Genomic DNA, 12,960 nt, shown 5'->3' on the forward strand with positions numbered 1-12,960 from the left:
AAGATTTTTTAATTTCTTTATTCAACAGAGATAGAGACAGCCAGCGAGAGAGGGAACACAAGCAGGGGGAGTGGGAGAGGAAGAAGCAGGCTCATACAGGAAGAGCCCGATGTGGGGCTCGATCCCATAACTCTGGGATCACGCCCTGAGCCGAAGGCAGACGCTCAACCGCTGTGCCACCCAGGCGCCCCTAAGCTGGTTCCTTCTGTCTGAAACTCTTTTCTCCTCTAGTCTTGTGAGGGCACCTAGTCATTCTTTAAGACCTGAGTTAAATGGCCCCACCTCTGGGAGGACTTCCCAATTCTGTCCTCTGAGCTCAAACCACTTCTTTCTTTTGTTTTTCGTCGTATCTCTGTGCGGCATTAGTCATGTTCAGTGACGGTTATCTCCTCCCTTACTTGGCCCCGAGTTATCTGGAGTCCGTCTCCGCCATCCTGCGACCTAGGGTCATCGTAGCCGTCCCACAGTGATAGTGCTCTTCTGTTAAGAAAGCCATGTAATCTCCATGTTCTCACACTTGTTGAAGATCGGACTTCATTCTTTCAAGCCTCAATGATTTTTCCCCAGAACAGTGCAAAATGAATTGGATTTCCGTATCCGTGGCATATTTCTGCAGAAAGCAGAGAGGTGAGAATAGCTTCAGCTGGCCACACAGGCCATAATTAGTAAGCAGAGTTTAGGCACGGTGTAAGCAGAAGCAGGCAGCTGTCACTGAGAAAGTACCAGTGGCTTCCGTCTCTGACAGGACATGACAGTAAGACGCCGTTAACAGTTCCTGATGAATGTGTTCACATCAGGATCACGCTTACTTGCTTCTCGAATACTCAATCATCCTTGAAACCACTCTTTAATTACTAGGATAAGCATAGCTTGCTGGTGTTTGAGCTTCTCGCATCCATAATCCTGAGTGATATGGGTCTATCATTTTCCTCTCTTCCTTTTTTTCTTTTTCTTTTCTTCTTTTTTTTTTTTTAAATCAGGTTATGTTTGCCTTGTAGGACAAATTGGAGTTTTTCCTCTCTTTTCTCTTGTCTGGAAGAGATCACCCCGATTTTAAATGTAAAACTGGGATCATGTATTCCTTGAAAGCTTTTTAGAACTTTGCCTATAAAGCTCTCTTGGCTTGATGTTTTCTTTGTGAGAGGATTTTTAATCACTGTGTCAATTTCTTTAGAGGATGATTTATGAGAATTCTTTTTGCATCAGTTCCTGAAGTTGATTTTCCTGTGTTATCTATATTGTTACATTTGTTGGCATGTGATTATTACTGTTCTTTTATTCCCCCCCCCCTTTTTTTTAAGCAGGCTGCATGCCCAGCATGGAGCCCAACATGGGGCTCGATCTCATGACCCTGAGATCATGACCTGAGCCAAAAAGAAGAGTCAGACACAACCAAATGAGCCACCCAAGCGCCCCTCTGCTCTTATTTTTAAACCTCTTTCCTTCTATTCCTTCATTTAGGTTTATAATATTATTTCTCTCACTTCTTAACATGGACAACAGACTCAATGATTCTGAGACTTTACTTTTTTTAACGTAAGCTCTGTGTGGGGCTCCATACCTCCTTCTAAGACCAGCTATTGATGAGTCCCATGGATTTTGATTCATGGGGGTTTCATTATTGTTCTGTCTTAGGCTTTCTTTACATTTCCATGATGATTTCTGTCTTGCTCAAGGACGTATTCAATTGCATATTTTAAAATTTTCACACATCTTTCCGTTATTAACTTGTAATTCAATTACATTGCAGTTACAGGTGATGATATATGTGACATGTACTTGAAATCTGACACTTTTTATTTATTTTTTATTTATTTTTTTTTAAAGATTTTANTTTAAAGATTTTATTTATTTATTCGACAGAGATAGAGACAGCCAGCGAGAGAGGGAACACAAGCAGGGGGAGTGGGGAGAGGAAGAAGCAGGCTCATAGTGGAAGAGCCTGATGTGGGGCTCGATCCCATAACGCCAGGATCACACCCTGAGCCGAAGGCAGATGCTTAACCGCTGTGCCGCCCAGGCGCCCCTGACACTTTTTAGAGCCAGTGAGTGATTTCCTTTTTAATGTCACTCTTGACTTGAAAAAAATACGTATATTCTGTAATTGAGTGCGGAATTTTCTAGGTGCATTACATCAAGCTTGTTCACTTCATTGTTCAGGTCTTCTATGTGTGTGCTGACTTTTGTTTGTTTAGTAGCAGAGGAAGTCCAAAGAAAATAGAAGGAAAGAAAGCATGAAGAGCAGAAATGAATGTGGGAGGATCCACAGACAAAATTCAGTAGAGAGAACCGTAAAGACAACATTGATTTCTCTGAAAAGGGCAATGAAAGGGTGAATTCCTGGCAAGATTACTGTTTACAGAAAGAAAAGGTGAAAAGTAGTTTAGGAGTGAATAGGGAGCTCTATAGTTGTCACTGGGCTTGGTGTGGAGATTAAACTAATCATGATTAGTTCTGTATCCACCAAAGTCAAGGAAACATAGTTTGAAAATCCTCAAAAACACACTATATACCGGTTGCCTGGTTTTAGGGGTACTTTCCCCAGACATTTATGGAGCAGAGAATTACAAACGTTGCCACATCTTCCAGAGAATAGAGTTTGAGGGGGGTCATTCTGCATACCATTCTTTGAGGAACTGAATGGAGACCTTAGGACCAAACTCATGCATATACCAAAAACTCCCATCTTTGTGGTGTAGACATTCCTTGTGGTGAGAGGTAAAATCGTGGCTCTAGGACAATAGGTCTTCAGGAAGAAAATGAAAAAGCACAATTAAAGCCCTAATTTTACATTGTACACAAACAACAATCCTGGAAGGATCTAGAATACCAACAGACCGCAGACTTTTAAAGCTTTAGAAGACAATGGAAAATACTACCTTAATGCCCGGGGCATCCACAATATATGAGAACTCCTATGACTCAGTCCGAAAAGTACAACCAACCCAATAAAAAAAAAGGTGTGAAGGCATTCGCAGATGTTTTAACAGGAGACTATCGACATCTGCAAAGAAGCTTGGTCATAATTGGTATTCGGGAATCGTAGATTAAAGCCATAGTGAGATACCATTTTCACCCGCCATGGCTTAGGAACATTTAATTTTAATGTCGGTAATTAATTTGGACAAAACCAAATGTTGGTGGGAATGAGGAACTCGGAGAATTCTCATTCACTATTGTTGGGAGCATAAACTGACATAAGCACTTTGGGAAAAAATTGCTTTAACCTAATAAGTTTGAGTGTGACGATAACTTGCAATCTAGCAGTCCTGCCCTGGGCACGCATTCCAGAGACGCTCTTCCAGCACCCACCAGAAGAAATATATAAGAATCTCAAATTGCTTATACTAACAAAACCCAGAAACCCTCAAATGTCCACCCCTAGCCGATATATAACTGTGCGTCTGGAGAAACATAGAGCTATGGCTATATATAATCTTTTATGATATATCTATATATCATAATAGGATATCATAAAGAATTGAAAGGGAAGGACTTCTCCATGTATCAACAGGATGGATCCCAAAAGCATGGCCCCGAGTGTATGATGCAGATCACAGAAGGTTCTCTCAGCCGTGAATCCATTTATATAAAGTTCAAAACCAGACAAAACTGAGGAAAACCTCTTTTAAGAACACATTCAGAGGTGGGAAAACCCTTAAACCAAATGAATGATTAATTCAAAGCATCGGATATTGGTTTTTCTCTGGGCAGAGAGGGAGACAGAGAGGGACCAAGACCTCTAAGATAGTTTTAATAATCGGTTTCTTAAGGTGGGTCACAGTGGGCACACTGCTGTTTGCTTTATACTTTGAATGGCACATCTTTCATAAACGCTTGTTTATTTGAAATATTTCACAACAAATTGTAAAAACTTAGTAGGGGACAGTAACACAAAGTCTTAGGGGAGGAACCTTGGGGATCCTGCTTGTGCTAGACAAAGCAGTTTGGGTGACCTGCCTTCAGATAGCAAAAGTAACCCGTGACACCACCTTCCACTCTCTCCCGCTGAGTGACGGTCTCCTGGGTCGTGGGAAATCAGTCCAGCCCTCAGCTGCCCCACGGCAGGGCCTGGTGTAAAAAGATGAGTGGCCCCGTCATCTGTTCTTTGTCAGGACCATGCACAGGGAAACACTGAGATGAGGATGCAGGGAACAGTGGGAGCCAGTGCCGAATAGAAGCACGGAAATGGAGTGCCCCCAAGTTCAAGGACGCATGCTGTGCACATTGTGGGCAAGTCAGAGTCCAATGGGGCAGGAGCGACGAGGTATCCACATGGAGAACCAGAGCTCTTTGTGCGGGAACAGAAACCCATGGCCTGGAGGCAGGGGTACAGAGTGAAATTCCTTCAACATCCCAGCCGGATGGCCCTACAGCTGCCATGGACCCCAAGCAACCTACAGGGCCAGCCTCTGAGCCCCGTGCCTACTGTAGCTCCTTCTTCTAAGTGTCCTTCTCCCCAGGTCCCGCCAGGACCAATACACTACCAGCTTTGGGGCTGCGGGCTGAGTTCTTGCGGCTTTCCACGCTAAGCCCAGCTAATGAGCAAATCAGTCATTACTTCCAGAATACCGAAGCCACCTAGAAGGCTTCAGGCTGGCCACCATGCAGGACGCCCAGCCCATCTCTCCCTCCAACCGCAGCCAAGAACTCCAGGCAGAATTCAAGAGGCAGCCAAGAGCAGGTGCGTGGGGGAAAAGACGTCGAAACTTGGAGACACGACTGTGCTTTGTCAAAACTCAGAGGTGTGTATACCCAAATGTGTGAATTTTACTAACATAGAATATTAATTTTTAAGCAACAGCACGCGAGAGAGGGCAAGGACTGGGATGTGGGTTCAGAAGAGCCGGGTCTCCCCAGGCTCAGCCACTTTCTGCTCGCTTGCTCTCAGCCACTTAACCCCAAATCAGAAACATTCTGCAAAACTACGTGGAAGCAAGCAAAACTAATTTCGGTGTGAAGCTCGGATCATCATTGACGGTTGGAACCTTGAATCCGGTGTTCCAGTTCCCTCCTCTGTGAGGTGGGGATAAAAACATGATGGCCTGCTAATGTTTTGGTGAAGATTTAATGAGAGAATGCATCTAAAATGGTAGCTCCAATGTCTTTGGGCCGATTAATAACGACCTGACACGCAAGCTGCATTCACCCCCATTGACCACTTGGGGGAGCCATCTAGCCGAAAACCAAACCGGTTCCCAGAAAGGCTAAGGTTTCAGTTTCTGACCGAGGGAGAGTAAAGGGTCATCTAATTCGGTGTTTTTTGTTTTTTTGGGGTTTTTTTGTTTGTTTTGTTTTGTTTTTTTGAGCAAACAGAGGCTCAGGGAGGAGAAGCGATTTGCTCAGAGTCATGCAAGTAATTGGTAATCTGAAGGCTAGAGTTTTTATTTCCCAGATCATTCATAAATCACTCGATAAACATCAACGTTGGTTACAAGCCTGTTAGGTTCCAGGCACGGTGAAATTTACTCCTCCTCCTTGCAGGCCTGTGGATGGTTTAAAATAATCTCAGTCTCCCCAAGCTCTCAGCTGATGAATTTGTGGTGCACGTTTTATTTTGTTGAGGTCTGTGCTTACAAAGTGGGAGTTTAATAGATGCTGTTTAATATATATCCTACCCTGACATATACACAGTTCTTATAAAATACAGGTGATGGGCATTGCTTTGAAGAAACTTACACACAAGAATAAGGACACACACACGCACACTCCTTGGATCATCTCATTCAGCTTCAGAACTCTACCCCCCTATAAATGGATAATTCTCAAATTTATATTTCCAACCTCGATCTTTCCCCTGGACCCCGGCTCATTTATCTAACTTCTTACACAACATTTGGAAACCTGCGTGGCATCTCATGTCCTGTTATTTAGAGTTGAGCTCCTTTTCTTCTCCCATACTTGTTTCTCCAACAGACTTTCTTATTTCGGTGGAGCGCAACTCCATGTCTCCGTGTGCTCAGCCAAAACCTTTGCATTGCCCTGAACGTCACTCTGTCTCTCATCGTCCACATTCATCGGCAAATCCGTTGGCCCTGCCTTCCAGCCAAATCCCGGATCCCACCACTTCATACCACCTCCACTGCTCCCATGGTGGTCCCGGCCATCATCATCTTCTTTCCAGTTCTTGCCCCACGTCCTACTGACCTCCCACCCACGGTGCTGCTGCTTGTCTCAGGGCCACCGGTGTGTCCCCTCTCACTTGCACCCTGAGGGCTGCCCTCCCCAGTGGTGTCTCCAGAGGTCTGGTCTCTGGCCATCCCTCCTTTCCCACCTGGCCCCTCAGCTTTAGCTGCGTGGACCTCCTTGCTGCTCGTGAGCAGTCCTGGAGTGCTCTCCCCTTCGCTCCTGTGTCCCCTGCCTGCCCTGTGCTGATCCCCATGCCTGCAGAGCCCCCCACTTCCCTCCTTCCTCCCCATCTACACCCTTGTCACCTTTAGCTCACTTCTCTTTCAAAGACTGCAGTGCCCTGCCACCCACATGTCCTCCCCCCTTCCATAGCACTCACCACCCAATGTTCAGTGCATTCTACTTACTTATTCTGTCTAATGGTTACCTCCCCTTTCCAGCTCAGGGAGAGCAGGTGTCTTGTTCATTGCTGTGTGTCCAGTGCATAGAACAATGCTTAGCATGCCGCAGGAATGAAAGCAAGTCACTATGGTTGCAGAGGGGAGGTTGGGAGGGGTGGCTGAAATCGGTAAAGGGGATCAGAGCTACAAACTTCCAGTTACGAAATAAGTAAGTCACAGAGGTGAACAGCATAGGGAGTTCTAGTCTAAGATTGTAACACGTTGCTTGGGGACAAATGCTGCCTGCACTTATCACGGGAAACATAGAGAAATGTGTAGGATTGTCGAATCATTACACCAGACACCTGAAAGTAACATAACATTGTATGTTAATTACAGTTAAAAAAAAAACAGTGGATGTGGGGCTAGGGTGCTAGGAAAAGAGCAAAAGATTAGGGCCTGCTTATCCCCATTTGATTTTGGGCAAGTGACGGAATCCCTCTTGGAGTGAGAAGTCAGCTAGCTCAGTTACTGATTCTGCATATGAGGATGCAGGGGTGTCTTTTTGCTCTAAAATTCTGGTGTTGTGAGCTCAGACCCTGCAACGGTGATGGACTGCACTCAGATACTGCAAGTCGGATCCTCATTAGGAGGCAGGAGGCAGTGCCTGAGAAACAGTCAGATGTCACAAGGCAGCCCTCCGCATGAGGGAAGTGTGTGCAGGTGGGGGAACAGCAGGCTGGGCAATAACAGAAGAGTTCTTGTGGGGGGGATGGGAAACACATCTAAGAAGATAGGTCGAGGGTGTGTTCGCAAGGACTTGTCTCCAGGCCCAAGTCCAAACCCCTCGGTCTGGAATTTCATGGGCCGGGCACAAAGAGTTTTGAGCCGGAAAGCATCCAAATAGGAGCTTAGAAAGATTAATTTATGCAGGATAGATTAGAGGAAGGTGAGTCAGGGGTCGGGCCAGTGAGGAGGCTGTTAGAGATTTTTATCCCTGGGATGATAAGGGCCAGAGCCAGCATGGTGCCAGTGGTGCTAGAATTGGGAGAACATATTTGAGAGATGTTGTGAGGGGGAATGGAACGAGTCTTGGAACTAGAACATCGGAGGAGAAGAAGGGGCAGAAGAGGAAACTCACTTAAGTATACAGACCAGTAACGGAAGGAAGAAAGGGGAAGGCGGGGAAGAACTTAGGTTGTGCAAGAAGGGGAGAGGTTCATGGAGTCTCTTAGTGTGGGCCGTTTGAACAAAAACCCTTGACTGGAAGGCTTAGACGGCAAGCACGCACTTCTCACAGTTCTGGAGGCTGGAAAGTTCAAGATCAAGGTGCCGGCAGATCTGGTGGCTGGTGGGAGCTCACTTCCTGGCTTGTAGGCAGCCACCTTCTTCAACACAAGGCAGAGAGAGAGAGAGAGAGAGATTGTGTCTCTTCCTCTTCCCCTACTCCCACCATGAAAACCCAGCCTCATAGCCTGATCTAACCCTAGTTACCTCCCAAAGCCCCACCTCCGGATACCAGCACACTGGGGATTTGGGGTGGATGCAAACAGTCTATACTATGAGCTCCCGGCATTTTGTAGGAGAGGAGACTCAGGGTTGAGGTCCCTTTCTGAGCATTCCCAAGTGACGCAAGATCAACAGATTAACGATGTTCAAGAGAACATTCTTTTCTACATGGGAAGATCTGTGGTGGTTTGAAGGCAAGAGAAAAGGACCCAGGGCAGTCAGGAGATCAAATGTAATAGGTAAGGAACACAACTGGCAAGGTTGTGCTTTATGAGGGAAGAGGTCCCCACTCAGGGAGCCTGGAGGAAATGCGGGCAGACTGGAGAAAGAGTAAACATTTGGAGGCGGACTCGGGAGAAATGAAGGAGCTTATTGCTAGGTACTAGTTCCCAGCGAACAAGAAGGCACAGCTATCTGGCAGGAGTGGGGTAAGACGCACAAGTGGGATTGGGGCCTATCAGGCCAGTTCATCTGCAAACCATGCCCGAGTTTTCTCCTTCTGATCACAGGGATTCCCCCTCATACCTCCCCTACGCCTCACCCCATAAGGCTACAGGTGCTATCTAGAGAAGGGACTGTAACGGGAATGGGGACCATGGGCATTGGGGCTTCTTCTTCCTGTAACTTACTCGTACCACCTCCACTTGATGATGGAGTGCACTGTGCTGGGTGGAGGAAGGAGACCCCAGACCTCTGGGTTTCATCCTCCTACAACGGAACGTCTGAAACAAGGAGCTGTGTGGAGGCATGGGAACTGCAGGTAATCTGCTCCTCTCAAGGGGAAACGGCACCCTCACAACGAGAGCTGGGGAGGAGGGAGCCCTGTCTTCTTGGCCGCATACTCCCAGGGTAGAACTTCTTTTACACTGGCTGGACGGGGCGGGCATGTAAAGAGTAGGCTGTGGCTCAGACTCACAGATTCACTGTCTTACTGAGATTTAGATTTTCTTGAATAAGTGTTGCTCCCTCTGCCGTATGCCTTTAGGACAATTTCCAGAGACTTCAGGTGGTGGTTTTTTGTAATTTTCACCAGTTATGGTGGTTTCACTGGGGAGAGTGCTATGGTTGGAGCGTGTTCCCCCTCCAAATCCATATGTTGCATTCTAACTCCCAAAGGTGATGGTTTTAGGAGATGGGGGCTTTTGGAGGGGATTAGGCAGAGCCTTCATGTTTGGGAATGGTGCCTTACCAAAGAAACTCCAGAGGGATCCCTAGCCCCTTCCACCATGGGAGTGGAAGTCTGCAACCTGGTAGAGGGCCCTCCCCCAACCACACTGGCACCACAATCTTGGACTTCCAGCCTCCATAATTGTGAGCAATGAATTTCTGTTGTTCAAAAGCTACCCAGTCTGTGGTCTCTTGTTAGAGCAGCCCGAAACGACTCAGACAGGTTATATGCCATCCCAAAGTGCTTTTTGAACACTGTTGTGTTTGTGTGTTGATCTTGTGTCTGGGAATCCTGCTGAACCACCCCGTCCGTTCATCCATTTATTTATTCATCTGTTTAGTAAACATTTATTAGTTTGATTACTTTGAGTGTTCTGTGTAAATGAGCACAGCCTGTTCAAATAATAGCAACTCCTACTTTTTTTCAATCTTCTGTTCCTTTTTTATCTTATTGAATGAGATAAGACCTATCAAACCATGGCAAACAGTAACGATGAGAGCACACACTTGCTTTGTTCTCTACCTTCTAGAGAGTCTCTCGTATGTATTTTGTTTGAGATCGTTTTCGAAAGGTAAACTTAATCAATTTGAGAGCCTCTATATCCCCGTTTTCGGAATGTTTGTGATGAGAATGTGTGATACTATGAAATGTTTTTCCATTATCTGTTAAGATCATCATCTGAGTTTTCTGTGTTAATTTTTGTGAATTAGGTTCTCATGTTGACTCATCCTTCCATACCTAAGATACACTCTGATCATGATGAATTATTTTGAAATATGCGTTGGATTCTGTTCGTCAATATTTAATTTAGGGTTTTCATCTCTTTTCAAAAGTGAAATTGGCCTACAATTTTCTTTCCTTGCATTGTCCCTGTTTGGTTTTGGTATCAAAGTTATATTTTCCCCCTCTTAAAAAAAAAAAAAACCTTTTTGTGGGGGAGGCAACTTATATAACATGAAGATTATTTATTACTTGAAGGTTTGGTAGCACTCACCTGTCAGTCCTTCTGGGCCTGGCTTTTGTGTCTGGGTGTGAAACTAGAGAGGAGGTTTTTTTCTTATTTTCTTAATTTCTTAACATTATTGGTCTAAATAAATTCCAATCTTTCATATTAAAAATTTTGCATTTTATACTTTTTAAACAGTTCACACATTGTTTCTGAGTTTTGAAATTTGTTGGTGTCTGCTCATAATATTTTATGGTTACTAGAATATCTTCTATGCCTGTAGTTACTACTCTTTTTCTGTTTTCTTTTGTGTTTATTTGCACCTTCTCTTCTTTTTCCCCTTAAACACTTTTTCTAAAATTCTTGTTTTTTAAAGATTTTATTTATTTATTTGTCAAAGTAAGAACACAAGCAGGGGGAGCAGTAGGCAGAGGGAGAAGTGGCTCCACTGCTGAGCAAGGAGCCCGATGTGGGGCTCAATCCCAGGACCCTGAGATCATGACCTGAGCCAAAGGCAGACACCTAAACAACTGAGCCAATCAGGCATCCCTGAAAGTCTTTTATCAGCCTTTTGTAGGAACTAACTTTTGTTAACTATCTGTATTTTTTTGGTCCTACTTTGTTGACCCTTGTCTTTATGATTTCTGTAAGCTTTTCCTCCATGATCCATCATCAACACCGGTGAGTCCATTAGACTCTTTCATACATGGACCACTTTTAAGATATGCTCCCTGTTGAAGAGAACCACACATGTTCTAGAACATCGACTCATAAGAGTAGAGATCATCTATTCCCCTGAAGGCAAATATTCCATGGGATTCTTTCGAATACATTTTTACCACATTCACCTTCCCCACCTGGGGTTGGATGCATCCCCAGAACTCGCAGCCCAGTTCTGTGAGCAGGCTTTACCAGTGGAGTGTGGACATAATCAGAGAGAGCCCTGCAGGTGAGGACTCCTTGCCATCATGATCCCTCTTCCTGCTTAAAGTGAGCCTCGTGGGTCAACAGCACTGAAATCACCCGTGAGTTTGTTGGAAACACAGACTCTTGGGCCCCACCACAGGATTCTGATTCCAAATTTGAATCTGTGTTTTATCAACAACCTCAGGGGAATAGTTTTCATGTTCAAGTTTGAGGAGGAGTTGATCTTACCCCTTTATTTTGCAGGTGAGAAAATGAAGATCTTCAGAGGTATAGTAATGTCCCCCAGCTGTGCCCAAAGAACGGGTTTTTATAGGAAAATTTGGGGAGAGAGAGAAAGTGCACATGAGAGAAGGAAAGCCAGTTAGGAACAGTGGGCAAGGACAGGGAGGGGAGGCAATCTTCATCCATGCGCAGCTCATCTAAGGCCAACTCTGCATGCTGAGGGGCCAGGAGATCTTGGATTCACAACAGTACTAGTGTGTTCCAGTGTTCTTGGTATCACACTTGAATGGCTGTCAGAAAACACCCTCAGATTTCAGTAACCTCAAGTTCTTCTAGCAGTGAGCATAGCAATGAAAAAGCCAAAACATGGGAGCCTCTGTTAATGTGGCTCTTGGGGTACCCAGATGTCGCAGCCACAGGACCAGCTGTCCCTGGGTAGCATTTCCCCTGGACCTCCCACTGTCTGCAGGCCCCGGCCCGAGCTGTGGAGAGCCTGCGGACTGGAGGACGCACTCATAAATTTGCAGTGACCCTACCTTGTCTGTGCACCGAGCTCCTTTCCAGGAACATCAGGGATTATTTATTGTAGCCCATAGAATTCTCTGTAAGGTTTCACCTTCAGATGCAAGAGATGCATGTTCTATTTCTGTTTGACATCACATGTCAGGAGTGAGCCCTGGAAGAGGCGTAAGTAATTCAGCCTTATATACAGAGGGTGAAGTTATGTGGTTATATATTAACACCAGGCACTGGAAGTCCTTGGAAATCAGGAGAGTATAATTTTAGAATGAACATAATGAAAATGTTAAGAGGAGATCCATTTTTCTCCTCTACCCCTAGGATGTGCTAAGAAATAATTGGTAGAATTTTCCAAGTGTGGATGAGTGCCTTATGCTGGAGTTACCCCCTGGAGGAGGACGCTGAGTCAGAGGGAGAAGAGCTGGTCCCACAGCCCTGACCACTGTGCACTTCCTAGACCAGGGTTTCCAGCTGCGCTCACACGTCCTCCCAAGAACGTCCTGCCTCGGTAGCAGCTGGCATTCACCGTATCTGAAACTGAACTCAGCATTTTCCTTCTTCATTCCTCCTCTATCTCGTATCCAAGCTGTTGGCACCATTACGTCCTTGTTGCTCAGGCTCTAAGAACTGGCCTTCTCACCTTCCATTCCCCCACTCCTCCCATCCAAAGAGTGTCTGGTTCCCGTCAGTTCTGCCTCCCAAGAGGTTCTCAAATCCATCCTCTTCCCATCCCAACCAGCATGGTCCTCATCGAAGCCTTCATCTTTCATTTGGGTCATTGTAATGACCTCCAAAGAACCTCTAGTCTCTGTCCACACTGTCGCCAAGTGCATCTTCTGAAAGTGCCCGACAGAACCTATCTCTGCCTCCTCAGAGAACTCCCCCCTCTCTGGCAGAATAAAGGACACACTTCATAGTACCGAAAATAAGTCTTCCCTGCAAGCTGGCCCTGTCTCCCCTTTTCACCTCCTTTGCTTTGGTCACCACAGCCCACCTGCTCTTCTTCAAACTCTCACATTTTAATACCTCTGGGCATCGTATTTCCAAGGTCTGGAATGCCTTCCCTTTCCCTATATATTAAAAAAAAAACAAAACCTATTACTTTAATAATTTTATTCTTTCCCCCTCACTTCCCTGGGGATATGGACTCCTCCACACTT

The sequence above is a fragment of the Ailuropoda melanoleuca genome, chromosome 17 (assembly GCF_002007445.2).
Source record: "Ailuropoda melanoleuca isolate Jingjing chromosome 17, ASM200744v2, whole genome shotgun sequence".
NCBI lineage: Eukaryota > Metazoa > Chordata > Mammalia > Carnivora > Ursidae > Ailuropoda > Ailuropoda melanoleuca.